Source organism: Cyanistes caeruleus, chromosome 2 (assembly GCF_971803275.1).
Source record: "Cyanistes caeruleus chromosome 2, bCyaCae1.hap1.1, whole genome shotgun sequence".
NCBI lineage: Eukaryota > Metazoa > Chordata > Aves > Passeriformes > Paridae > Cyanistes > Cyanistes caeruleus.
The window spans coordinates 10114882-10128511 of record NC_141702.1 but is presented as its reverse complement, the minus strand read 5'-3'; the positions used below and the strand labels follow the sequence as shown (position 1 = coordinate 10128511).

The 13630-nt window shown below is 45.6% G+C and overlaps 1 long non-coding RNA gene across 1 annotated transcript; it reads left to right on the top strand.

Annotated features, from left to right (window-relative positions):
- The first annotated feature begins 9394 nt into the window (after positions 1 to 9394).
- LOC147654599 (uncharacterized) lies at positions 9395 to 13022 on the top strand. Its single transcript, XR_015282502.1, has 3 exons — positions 9395 to 9558; positions 9707 to 9893; positions 11358 to 13022. It is a non-coding gene; the product is annotated as an uncharacterized LOC147654599 (long non-coding RNA).
- The last annotated feature ends 608 nt before the right edge of the window (positions 13023 to 13630 follow it).

The window sequence follows — 13630 nt, the reverse complement described above, 5'->3', positions numbered from 1 at the left end:
GCCATTATTTATTGCCAATTTTCCCAGCTGATCCAAGAAAGCATGTTTTCTTACAAAAGAGGGAAATGTCTTCAGTCTACCAGTGTGTTGCCACAAGAGTGAAGTCTGAATAATTTCCACAGTGAGCACAACTCCATGCTGGACACTCCAGCAGAGGAACCTCTAAAATACACTGCTTCTTTACTCCAGGGGACCTCAGTGAGTGACATCTCTGGGGAGCTGCATTTGGTTCTGTCTGTGGCTGACATCTGACAGTGAATTTAAACAACTTTGCTTGTGTCTGTGGTGGTCCACTGATCTGGTCAACATCTCCATGGAGACTTCCCAGTCTGCTGTGCTCAGTCTCAGCTCACTGCTTGCCAGATTTCAGCTTTGCTGTGTCTCCACAGACTCCTCCTGGTACACATCAGACCCCAGGTGGAATCAGCTTCCCTTAAATTTCCATGTGTAAAAATCATTTTTAGCTTCCCTCTACCTTCTGTGGCATCAAAGCAGCATGCTGAGGGAAGTATTTTTCTCATTCAAAGGGAACTGTCAAAGTTAGATAAGAAAAAAATTTTCCTCCAACATCTTATTTTGCCTCTAATGACTTTAAAGAAGTCTCAGAAGAGCTGAGACCTAAGTGACAAAATTTACATATGTGAATTAAAGTGGTAGGAGACCCATCATCCCTGTCTCTTAGTCCTTCATGGAAGCAGGGGGCCACAAACCCTTTGCTGCTTGCCCTTAGGACAGTCACAGTTCCTAGGCAGGACACCTTGATCACTTAAATAATAAGAGCTATCCAGAGGAGGGGTGAGTTTGTGGAGCCACAATACAGGAGCAGGTGGCAAGTTAGCACCAACACACAGAAGTTTGTGTGAGTTTTGTGGTTTTTCTTCTGAGACTGAAAAAAAAAAGTTTGGATGGTTTAGGAATGCATAAAGGTTATGAATTCTGTGCTATTTCCAGCAGCTCATCTGCTGGAGGCCAGCAGACACAACAGTCCCCAATGAAAGCAGATCCTGTCATTCCCTCTCTTCTCTCCTTGATCAACTCCAAGAAGAAATCTCAGCCTCTTCCCTCCCAGTTCCCCCACAAAAGTTCACTGAAGAGCAGTTTGGCACCAGGCAGTGAACACCTTTTCTCTTGTCGTTCCTTTTATAACTGCAGAGGATCAGTAATTTCCTTTGGCTGGTCCAATGCCATCACATTTTCCCCTCTTCCTGGAAACCTAGTTCAAAAATGAGGTTAACATACAGAAAATCTCTACTGTGCCTTACATTTATAAAGTAAAAACATTTATAAAGACATTGGTGATGCAGAGAGTTTGCAGACTCCAAGATCATGTCCCCAGCTGAGGGAACAGGGGGAGCTGCACAGACCCCCAGAGGGAAGGGGAGCTGGAGGAACAGACATTGCTTCACAGCATCTGCTGCCTTCTGAGGGCAGTACAGACTGCTGGACCCTGGGTTTGCTACTGTCATCTGAAAACCTGCAGAAGAGTCATTTTTCTGTAAAACCCCTTTGGTCAGATAGAATTTGAATGTTCTACATGTACAGTGATTATTTCTTCAGTTTTAGAGAAACAGTGAAAGTACAGTCTGCACAGGAAAATGTGCTGAGGGCTTGCCCTAAAAATTGACTGAGGCTCACCAGAAAAAAATAAAGAACAGTTATAGTTTTAAGAAAAGAGTTAAAACAACAACACAACTGTGCAGTCTGTTTTACAGCATGTTTCACATATTTCCAAAGTCCATATCAACCTAACAAGTTGCCAAAGACTTCAATGCCATCTATGGAGCACCCTGTAAAGGACTGGCAGCATCAATATTACATATATTTAGTTCCTGGCCCACTGATTTGAGTGTTGGATCCTAAATAAATGAAAATTCTAAATCCAAACTCTTAATTCAATAGCATTTGCCTTCCAAAAATTTAAAAGTCTGAATCTGGATTTGGATCTGAAGTACACCACCATACCACCAGAGGGGACTTGCCTCAACTCCCAGCATAAATGCCCCATACACTTTGGAACACATTGTGATTTTAGTCAGCAACTAGAAAGCAAAGCAATGGGTATTTCTCAAATGACTACTGTAAAAAAAATTGATGCATTTTATATGTAAAGATAAATAATTTAAATCTTTTTGGCAGTATTTTATTTATTTAACAAGTAAAAAGCTATTTTGCATCATAAAAGAAAGCCAAAAAGACAAAACTGACCAAAGCTGAAAAACAGGAAAGCCATGGGGGAAGGAGAAAAAAGGAATTCTAGTTACTTTGCATAACAGATGGCAGCATAACAGAGAACAGCTGATGCTGGTAGCCTAAGGGAATTTTCCTGTGTCAGAAATAAAATAAAATTTAGGATATACAGAACCCCCCTTTAAATGAGTTTCATAAAAAGTGTCATACTTAATGTATGACCTCTGGTGTCTGTATATCTTGCCTGGGCAATTCATCCACTTTATGGCTCACTCTCAGTGACCTTTCTTCCCCATGAATGGTGAATGAAATATTCTCAGCAGTGACATGCTACTCCCACTCTGCATCTTCCCAACTGGCTTGTCCCATTACCACACACACACCCCATCACACCAGGCTTAAGTTTTATGAAAGGGATAAACTAAACCATTCAGGCAAGCAGCTTGGTTTGCCCTCCCAGAGGGTTTTGTAGAGCTAAATACCACGGAAGCTAACTAAGATATCCAAATCTGAGTATCTTGTCTGAACAAGGTATACAGTGTGCAAAGGAAAGGAAGCTGCAGTGAGGAAGCCCTGAAAAAGGACAACACAGGAGACAAGAAATGATCATCATGAAATGAATGATCTCATGCAGCAGACATAATCTGAGTAATCTCATGCAGCCACATGTGCTACTTGAAGGATGATGGACTCAAGTCATTTTGGGCTATGTGCATATGAATGTCAGTCTGTCCCTGTGTGCCAGGGATTTGTGCACTGCCATTTGGAGAGCAGGGGACAAACTGAGCCACTTGACCTAGCACTGAACATACCTGTTATAGCTGTTACTGTAACGAGTAGCAATCAATTAACTTGAGTTAATTTGGTGCCATTGAGCCAAAAGAGAAAATTGATTATTAGTAATTAGAGTCATTATTCACTAAAAGCAACATGGTAGAATTTTCCATGTACCAACCTAACTCAAGTCCTTTTGAATTAACGTGCTACTTTTTTCCCATGGATTCAACTAGAAGCAAGTCAAGGCCTGAGATCTTTGGAAACACCCATCCAAAGAAAGAACCTTGCCTTGTTCAATATAATTTTTCTAAGACTTTTTTAAAAAGATGAAGTTTTACTAGCCTTAGAATCATACAATATCCTGAATTAAAAGGAGCCCTCAGGGATCATCAAAGTCCATCTTCCTTAGAATGTAGTAGATGGGATCAACATAAAATTTCTGATGGTAGCACTCTTAGAGAGGAACTATTTCTTCCATCCATCCAAGTCCTAAGAAGTGGTCTGATGAATGATGTGCTCAGCACCATTTTACTCCCAAGATAGGTTCAGCCATGTAGCTCTCATCCCAGATCTTACTCATTACTGACTAAGGAAGGGCACAGGTCACTGCAGCTGGCCATTTCCAAGTAGAAATGCTCTGTTGTGATCAAGCCTGGCTGCAATTCTTTCCCTTTACAATTACCAGGCAACAGTGGCTCAGAGCTGACTCAAAGGATCTGATCCTAGCCCAGGTTTCCCATGTTGTTTAAGGCTGTTTCACATAATCATTGGAGGTAGAAGGGATCTCTGGAGACCATCTGGTTCAACAGCCCTGCTCAGAGCAGGGTCAGGATTTCCTCACTGGAGATGCACGTTCAATATTTATTCACTTCAGCTGTTCATGGATGTCTACAAAGGCCCCTGAGATCCTTGAGAGGGAAGTGCTACAGAGGTAAAATGCATGTGACAACTATCTGGATATTTATCTATGCAACTTTGGTACCTGCAGGCTCAAGAGTGTGTCTATGTGTGTGTGTATGTATATATTTACGTTTCCTGAGGATGTTGGCATGAATCAACACTTCTGTCCTAGTCACAGCTTTTATTGTGGTTGCTGTTATTATTTATTTTTGCTGTAACAGTAAAGCTCTGTGTTATGGAGGTAAGCTCTCTTTTTAACTCCTGTCTGGATCCTCAGCACTCGGCACCCTGTATTACCTCTGGGTTTCTCAAGGTCTCTAAGCAAAAGGAGCTCCTACTCCGCCAGCATCCCCTCACATTTACTGGAGAAGGATGCCATGAGTCCTTGGTACAGCCTGAGTGAGTTAGGTGTAGCCTGAGAACCCTGCTGGTTTGGACAAACAAATACACAGCGATGACAGACCTTACTGCAAAGGAGCTTAGGCAATAGCACAGCGCCTATCATCTCACAGCAGGGAGTGGCCAAGCAGATGAGGGACCCTTTGCTCAGGTAGGGCTGTGGGGCTCTAGCACTTTGTTAGGCTTCCTGAGCAACTGAATTGCTCGATAATCCACAGGAACCATCCCCTGGAACAGAGATAACAAAAGTTTTCTGAGCTTGGACCCAGGTTTTGTGGGTTTATAACCTAGAGAGAATGACATCCAGATTTTTTATTCATGTCATTTTGTTTGACCCCATGCAGGCAGAGACAGGTCCTGAAGCTTGGTCATAGGGTGCCTTTATACAAGACACTCTGATGTTTGGGTCACATTTTTATTTACCTCCCACTTGTAAAAAGATCATGGGAACCAGACTTCTGTATAGGAAGGGATCAGATGCTGATCATTTCAACAGCAAACATGATTGGAAATTACAACCACAGGCAGATCTGCAGATCTGTACACTCTGGTCTGCCAAAATAAACCCTGGTGAAGAGCACAGACCTTTGCAGAATGCACCAATAAGATAGGCTGTACTTTTGTTTTTCTATTTACTTTTTTTTCCTCTGAAAAATAGTTTGAAACATACCCTTATACACATCTGGCCACAGTGAATCGGGGAAGCTGAACAAGTTTCACATAACAAACACCATTCAGTGTGAATCCTAAAGAAAATCTCCTGTAAAGTATCTCAGAGAGCTGCAGAAATAAATGTTGTACAGGCTGCCATCTGGCCGTAGTATCCACATGCATGTATTTGAATGGAATGGGAGGCAAATGAATATTATTTCCCTGGGTTACTGCAGGAGCTTTAAACAGAATTTCAGTTCTCACATTGTGTGCTCCAGCTGCCATCACAGCTCCAGTGCAACATCTGTAACACTATCAGTCACAAGAAATCACAAGGAATCCTTGAAATGAGGAGCACTGTAAATAAAACCAGCACTAGAAAGCATTCAAAACATCATAATCCTGCCTACTCTACACAGATATTAGTGAGCAGCAGTCTGTTGGGACAGCAGTCTGTGCAACTGTGGAGGAGCTGCTGTCTGTGACACTGTTGGATTTGTGGGTGAAAACAGAGCAAGAATCCAAGGAAAAGGGCAAACAAGTGAGGAAAACCTTACAGCCTGGAAGGTGAGGGTGATGGCTTCCAAATCCAGTCAGCAGATTGCTGGCAGTTAACAGAGCTATCACAAGTGGTTTTGATTTGGTTTCAGTGAAAGGCTTGATGAGAAGGTAGTTGTGAAATAGGATGGCTGACTCTGCTAAGCCAATGCACTACAGCTGGAGCCTGTTCTAGGAGTAATGAGCTAAGAAATGGCAAAGACAGAAACCATGTCTGATTCTAAAGGAGCAACAGCTCATTCTCATCTTCTCTTGTATCATCTTCCTGACTTCTCAGTTCCCTTTCTCTTTGCTCAGCTTTAATGGGTGGTGTTGAATTATTTCCACTGTGTCACAATTGTCACAGGTGTTGTCTTCCAGTTTGCTTTGCATTTCTGCTATTACATACAAAATTACCATGCATTGAATGCTTGCTCAAATAAATCTCTTACAATCTTCTGTGTAAATTGGATATGAAAATCCTTGCTTTGTTATACATGTTTAGACATATCATAATTGAACATAGTTCCTTAAATATATTTTATCTGCTTCCTGATGAATCATGCTACAACATTTTAATTTCCTAATGAAAGATCTGTTCCATCAGATTAAGCAAATAACACTGAAAGCATTGAAAATTTGAGGGAATTAATTTGTCCTGCATAGAAAGCGGAGAGGTCCTAATTTCTGTCGTTCCTAATTTCTGATTCTAATGTGAAATCTAAATTCTCATTTCACATCTCATTTCCAGTGCTCCCCATCTGGGGACTGTTCTCAGAAACAGAAGCTGCACTGGCAGAAAAATGGAGAAGACAGAAACTTCTTGATTTCAAAATTTTATAAACAGCTAAAAAATCACCCAGCACAGATGAGCAAAAAATAGGCATTGTTCCCCCTGTGACCACAATTTCTCTGCTCTGATATTGCCATAACAGAGCCTGGGCATCGACAGCCACTAGTGATGCCAAAATCCCTCAGGAACGGACAGCCCCATCTGGCAGATTTTCTGCTGTCATTTGGGGTTATCTACTTGGTCATCCCATGCTGGCCCTCACTGTGGACAATGCCTGATTGCCAAAAACCACAAACTGAGAGTTTAAGTCTCTATTTCAGCCTACACTTCAGTCACTTGAGACATCCTGTGGGGCTGAAGCCAGGATGAGTAACTTGCATGCCTCTGCATCCTGCCTCTGCTCTGGCAGGGTGTCTATGAAAACATCCCTCCCCTCAGAAGACGTGGCCTGGGGGCACATACAGCCCCAGGACAGCAGCTCTGGCATGCTGGCAGGGTGACTGGAGCTCCTCCATGCTGAGTCACGTTCCCCCTGCTCCAAACAGCAGGGCATTGGTTTATTCCCAGCCAGGAGCACAGGGCAGGCAGTCACATCTCTGAACACATCCACTCTCTACTTGCATGCAAACACGTCCAGTCATACCAGACAGGTAAACACTACTGCATTTTAGCTTTCCCCAGAGATCCTGGATTAGCAGAGCTCCTCCTGTCAAGCGTCTCCATTCCTCTCTTCCTGCTCCTCGTTTCTCACTCACTGTTCCACTATTCCAAGGCCTCCTTGCAGGTTTGCTTTTGAGCAGCTGCACTTTGTTACTGGTTTTGTTGTGATAGCACCCAAAGCCCTGGCCACAGACAAGGTCTCTGTGGTCACAAACTGCTTCACTGGGCTTTCATTTCCAGGATTCATCTGGGTACTGGGGGGGCTGAGTGATCTGCGGCCTTTTGGAAGGAAACACAGCCATAAACCCCAGGACAACACCAGCCTTTTCTGCATTTTACACAAGCTTCACAAAAGCTGTGTCAGATGAAACTATTTATAGTCCTGGGCACTGCTCACTTCTGGTTTGGACCTAGTCCTTCCCATTTTCCTCTGCCCTGATGTTTGGTGGTTTGAGCACAGTTTAAGAGCCAGAGTTTTCTGATCTAACTGTGCCACTCACCCCTTGTGTGGCCCTGTGCAAAGCCAGGGACCTCTCTTGTGTCAGCCTCCTCATCTGCAAAAGGAGCGTAGCCCCTGCTCACCTCCATCCTCTGAGAGTGAAAAAATCAATTTACATTTGTGAGACACTTTTGATGCTTCACAGAGCACAGAGCTTCCTGAGTGCTAAATGTGACTGGGATGAATAGGAGCATCTACTGAGCTTGTGCACGGCGTTGTTACTTAAAAGTCTTTGGGAAAGAGGAAAAGGTGATAAACGCGCAGCAAAAAGCAACCTTTTCTTGGAAAGAAAACGCAGCAGACTGAGTGAAGGACAGCTTCTCCAGGTCAACAACTAAGCTGGAAGGGCTATTTTGGGGCCTTTTAGCCAAAAAGCTGCCTGACCCTCAGACTGTGGGCATAAACAGGATGCTTGCACAGGTACAAATTGCTCCTGTGTTTGGAGGCCTGCAGAGGAACTGAAGAGGCTCTGGGGCTGGCCCAGGAGGTTCTGAGTGTACCTGGAATGGGGATGGGGTGCACTCCTCACCCATGTCAGAGCAGCAGGCTCAGATTTCATGCAGGCTATAATTTTGCCTGCTGCTGCTGCTGCTAGATCCTAATAACCAAACCGAGAAGGGAATTTTTACGCCATCCAAGGCATTCCCGATCCCCCTCCGCATCTAGTGAAAACTTAATAGCGTGAGAAAATGCCTTCCTGTAGCATATTGTAAACCACATGCAGAACAGGAGCAGAAGGAGGGGCCTGTCCCCACTCGATGGAGGGGCTCTGTCAGGATGCTCCCTGCCAGGGGATGGGAGCAGCAAGGAATGGCACCTTTGCAGGGTGCAGCATTCAATCAATGAGGGTGAAGTCAGCAGAAATTGCAGAGGCTGTGGGATAATAACTCTTGCTGCTTGGAGGAATGTAAGTAAAAGGAGAGGGAGAGCTGCCCTTCCGAAGTCTTTCCCCCATACAGATGGAAGCAGTTAAGATTCCTGCAAGAGCCAGGAGCAGCAAAGTTAACACATCTGGAAGTTTCCTGGTGCCTGAAGTCAGGCCCTGGTGAACAATGCTCACTGGGCTGAGCAGGCTCTCCTCCGCTGCTTTTATTGCACTTGGACTCATTTCAAGCTCTGCTCCGTGATTAATTGCACTTTTAAAAATAAAGTTCAAAACACTTCCCAGGAAGTTTGGGGAAGGCAGAGCACTTCAGTGGCACCAGGAGCTCAGCACTCAGTGCAGTTGCAGTAGAGGAGCCCCAGATACAGCTTGCATTAGCCACAGCTTCATTTGACATGGGATCTTGTAACCCCATTCCATCATGGAGAGGGTGTTGGGCCTCCCAAGCCTCTCCAACACCTGCCAGACACTGTAGGCCTGCAGCAGGTGTTAGCCAGGCTCTCCACAATCTTGTTTTAGTCCCTAGCCTGGGACCAGGCTAGAACTGTAGGTGTCCTCTGCCCCATGAAAATTATGGAAAGGAAGAGCCTTGTCCCTTCCCAGGGTGTTTGTGCCTATCTGTCCCAGGGCTTCACTCTAACTCACAATTAAAAAACATGTCAAAGATAATATTTTGGCGACCAGGGGGAAGGGCATAGTTAGAAAAGCACATCCTTGGTATGCAAAAGACATTCAGAGGACTGAAGATAGGTCGATTATGGTACTTATTGCCATATAATTATGGTGGAGGGGCCAGAGGCAGTCCAGAGAAAAGGAGAACTGTGGGTATTTTTAATTTCATATTAGGATGGAAGTAGGCTCAAAGTCTTTGCTAAAAAAGCAAGTGTAAATTTGTGATGGAGAAGTGGCCATCTGCTCCAGTGTTACTGGTGGTAGAGGTGCACAACTCACACTGCCTGAGAGGAACTGGTGTGAACTGGATGGAGACCTGGGAGCCAGGGTCATGGTAACTCACTAATACCTAACAAAAGGGTCTGTGAAGGGCTGTAGCACGTGTTTTACAGCCCCTCCTGGACACCTGTATGAGATAGTGTGAACTCACAAATCCACTTTGTGAGCCTTGGAGCCAGTCAGTCACAGGCACAAGGGATGCTCAAGGCTGTTTAGCACTCTGTTGGCACCCAAAGCTGCTCCAGGAGCCACTGAATCCCTTCAAGCTCTTTGCAAGTGTCCTGTTCTCTGCAAAAGACAGAGGATGTTTTCCGTACAAAGGTCAGCAGAATAAACAACAAAAGATGTGCTGAACTGCTGGAAAATTTTGCAGGCAGGCAGCAAGAAGGGGAGCAGGGAGCTGCAGGCACCATGGGCTTGCCTTGGCAGCCTCTGACAGTAACACAGCTCTGCACACTTGGGCTTTCAGGTTGGGTCGTGCCCACACAACACAAAACCTGTGGTGCCCTGCAACCATGAGGCATCACTGCAGACCATGCACTGAGGGGAACAGAGGCTGCAGAGCTACGTGGACCACACAGGAGATGGGTCATCCTGTGGGCTCGAGGTGGGCTCTTGACATGTCTGGGCTTCTGGCACTTACCTCCCATTATCAGGTATGTCTGAAAAAAACCCAGATTGGTAGCCATGAAGGTGGGTGCACTGTGGGTTTATATTACAGCACGTCTGGAGTGCTCCTCCCTTTCTCTTCCGCCCCGTTCGTTTCCTCTATTAAACTGTCTTTGCATCTTGTCTCATGTTAGGACCTGATTTGGAAAATGATTTAACCGCTTGCTTAATTTTCATACACTGCAAGTCATTGTGTTGCAATCACAGCTGGCTGCATGGAAAGCTCCCCCATGTGCTGGTACTGGCAGAAGGACCTGCTCTGGAATGATGGGCTGGGGGCTGAGCCTGCCCTGCAGGACCTGGGCCAGGGGGGTCTCTTTTGCCTCCAATGCTTTTTGGCTGCATCAACACCCAGTGGTTTGGCTGGGGGAGCTCTGGGCCACTGTTTGCCATGCTGCTGTAGTATCTCAGGGTTCCTTTGCACCTCAGGTCTCTTTTGTAACCTCAGTTGGGCTCATCCTCGGGCTCTGCTCCGTTGTTACGGGGCACGGAGCACCCCGGGGCTGGGCGTGGGGTGGGTGTCCCAGCACGTACCTGCATGTCAGTGCAGCTGGCTGGAATGCCATGGGGAGCACATGGCAGGCTGTGAGGTCACTGCTGGAAACAATACTTCCCTCATTACAGAGCAGGGCTTTTTTCACCTATTTACCTATCATGCACAGATGCCTTCTGAGGCGAGGTCTGGAGTGCATGGGCCCTCAGAGAGGCAGCACTCCTTCAGAAATGCTCTTCTGCAAAGGTTTCAGATGCAGGTACTCATAGGGGGACTTTTAGAATCACAGAACCACAGAATTGCTTGGGTTGGGAGGAACTTTAAAGATCTCTCAGTTCCTGATCCTCTGCCATGGGCAGGGTCACCTTCCACTACAGCAGTTTGCTCAAAGCCCCATTCAACCTGACCTTGAACATTTCCAGTTAAAAGACTTACCCAGTCCAGCAGCACCAAAGGGTTGGTCTCCCATTACCCTGAAAATCCCTAAGGTGGGTTTTTTGTGTCTGTCCAGCATCAGGGTTGCACTGTGCAGGGTACCTGATTGGTACCTGCTGTGTGTAACTACAGCACCATGCACTGCTGTGGGTGCTACCACTGTGCTGCTAATCATGACAAAAAGAACACCAGGGGCTGCTCTGAACCCAGGGAGCTCAGCTGTTAGCTTAGTTCTCTCTCTGGTTTATCTCTTGTGTACTCTTTCCTTTACCCACAGCCCTGAAGGCATGAGTCTCTGTGCATTGAGGCTATATTGTACACTGTTTTACATATATATCAAATAATAAATTAACAAGAAAGGGATTTTCCTGAGACAGATCAAGCTTCTTACCAGAGGCATGTATCAGAAATCACTGTACATATGTAAAATTGCAGGTGGAGCAAGCCCGCACATGGAAATACCGCTCTTCACAAGCAAGAAATTACCATGCTGTTTTGTTTTTCTGTTTCGCTTTCCTCCTAGGAATTTCTTTCTGCTTCCATGTCTTATCTACTGACCGAATTTCATAGTGCGTGGAGTAGAGGAATGTGCGTGGGAAACTCTTGGCTGGCCGGGCCGCGTCTCCGCGGCCGCGCAGGCGAGGAGCCCTTCCCAGCGCTCACCCAAGTCACTGTCACACGTTTCACCCGTGACTCACTAATGTGCCTGATGTTCATGCTGCGGCTTGTAAGCGATTAGTGCTTGTTCACACAGCTTTTTTGCTTTTTTCCTTTCCCCTGCTCCTTGTGATTCAGCTGATTTGGGTGGCGATGGCCTCGTCGCTTGCTCACGCTGCCGTTAGTCACAGAGCAGCTCTGGGTCCGCAGCCCGGCGGATGGAGGCCAGTGCTTGGTAATCAGGGATGGGCAGGTGATTTCATGGCACCTCAAAAGAAAGCTTAAGCCTGGCTGGTACCATCTGCCTAAGCATTTCACACAGGAGGTGCTAAAAAGGGATCCTGGAGCTTTAGGGATAAGTGTGAGCTGGAAGTGAGCACCAGCAAACCAGAGAAACAGGCTCTGCTGCCTGCGTTGACAGGTGAGCAGCTACTGAGCAGATGTTCCTGCACATTTTTGAAAAATAGTGAGTTCTGCTGCTTAGGCTGAGTGGAAAGAGCTGCTACCTCTCCAGTTATATTGTGGCCTTCAGATGTATGGGGCTGGCATGACTGTGGGCATTCATGGCATGGAAATACACCATTGCAGGTCTGTGTTCTGTGGGCTGTCTGCTGCAGTAGAGAGAAGACATTCAGCAGAGCTTGTTTGGTCTCTCACTGAGACAGAAATGATTATTGAACAGCTGCATAGAACAAGGTGGCATTCCCTCTTCCAGCAGAGACCTAATGGCCCTGAGGAGAATCCTGTAATGGATGGAGCAAACTGGCAGCATTGCCCTTTACAATGGTTTGTGCCTCTGGGACTCACTGTGCCATGGGGGAGCTTCTCTGTATTCATCCAAGTTCAGGGCATCTGGGAACCCTCAGCTAGCAGCAGGGACTGCCTGCATGCACACAAGGCCATGCTGGGAGAGCTCCATGTTGGCCACTGGTGACCCTAAAAATCCCTCCCTGACATCTGCTAAAGTTTTTTCTTGTTTTCAGGAAGGTCTTCTGCCCTCTTACCGACAGCAGTGAGAGCCCTTCCACCGCAGCACACAGAAACGAGATACCCTGACCACACGCTTGCTTTTTTTCTTTCTTCATGTTTACCTGGGATTGCAGCCAGATGGGCACTGGAAACTGGTTTCTGGGAGCAGAATTTGGACAGTGATAATCTAATCTGACCTCCTGTGTAACCCAGGTCAGGGAGTTTAACATGGTAATTCTTGCATGGGAAGGAATTAGTCTTCCTGGCTGTGCCATGAACTCTGCTCAGCCCAATAATTTGTGGTTGAATTAGGTATATCCACTCTTGGGTCTGAGAAAACATTGAGTTTTCAAGTTTTCGTCTCCCTTGGTGGATAAAGATCTGGTTTATTCCATTAGATTTTCTTCCCAAACCCATTCAAGAGACGTTTGACAGTTGAATGAGATTAGAGGAATGGGACCCCCCCTCCATGACAGAGGTATAATTTGGATATGTACAAATACATTATGCCACTAATACTTTAACCTTGAAAATTCTGGAGTAAAAAGGGCGATGATTACAATTGTGGTGATCTCCTGAAGATGACTATGATTTATTTGTGCACATAGTTGTGATTCAGAGGCTGTAGGATTTGGGTGCAAATAATACAGAAGGAAGTTTATGACTTCCTCCTCCACTTCACCTCTCTGACCCTGCTTCTCTCCTGCCTCCACTTCTGATATTATTTTGGTTATATGAAGACTTGTGAGGGAATGATGGCTATGTTTCATGAGGCATCCACTTGTGAAAACTGAGTCATGTTCTCTCACAAGAACAGTTTTTATCAGAGCGTCTCATCTCTTGCATAATACAAGAAAGAAAGACAAATAGGTTGGAGAAAGAAGGCTAAATGTTGAAAGCCTCAGAGATCTTAATCTGACCCCACCACTCATTAAATGACCAAAGGGAGATCACTCTTAGTCAGTCTTTCCAGCAGAAAGCTGCTCCAGAAACTGCTCCTTGCCTGCCTCTCAAGATAAATGAGTTCATAAGGAAATACATCACTTGGAGTGTGTAGCCATATGTGCATTTTTTGGTATATATCTACACACATACTCACTTGAACAGTATATACAAACAGATCTCTGCATATACCTGAGCTACTTCAGTTTGAACTAAGAGCTGTCAGTG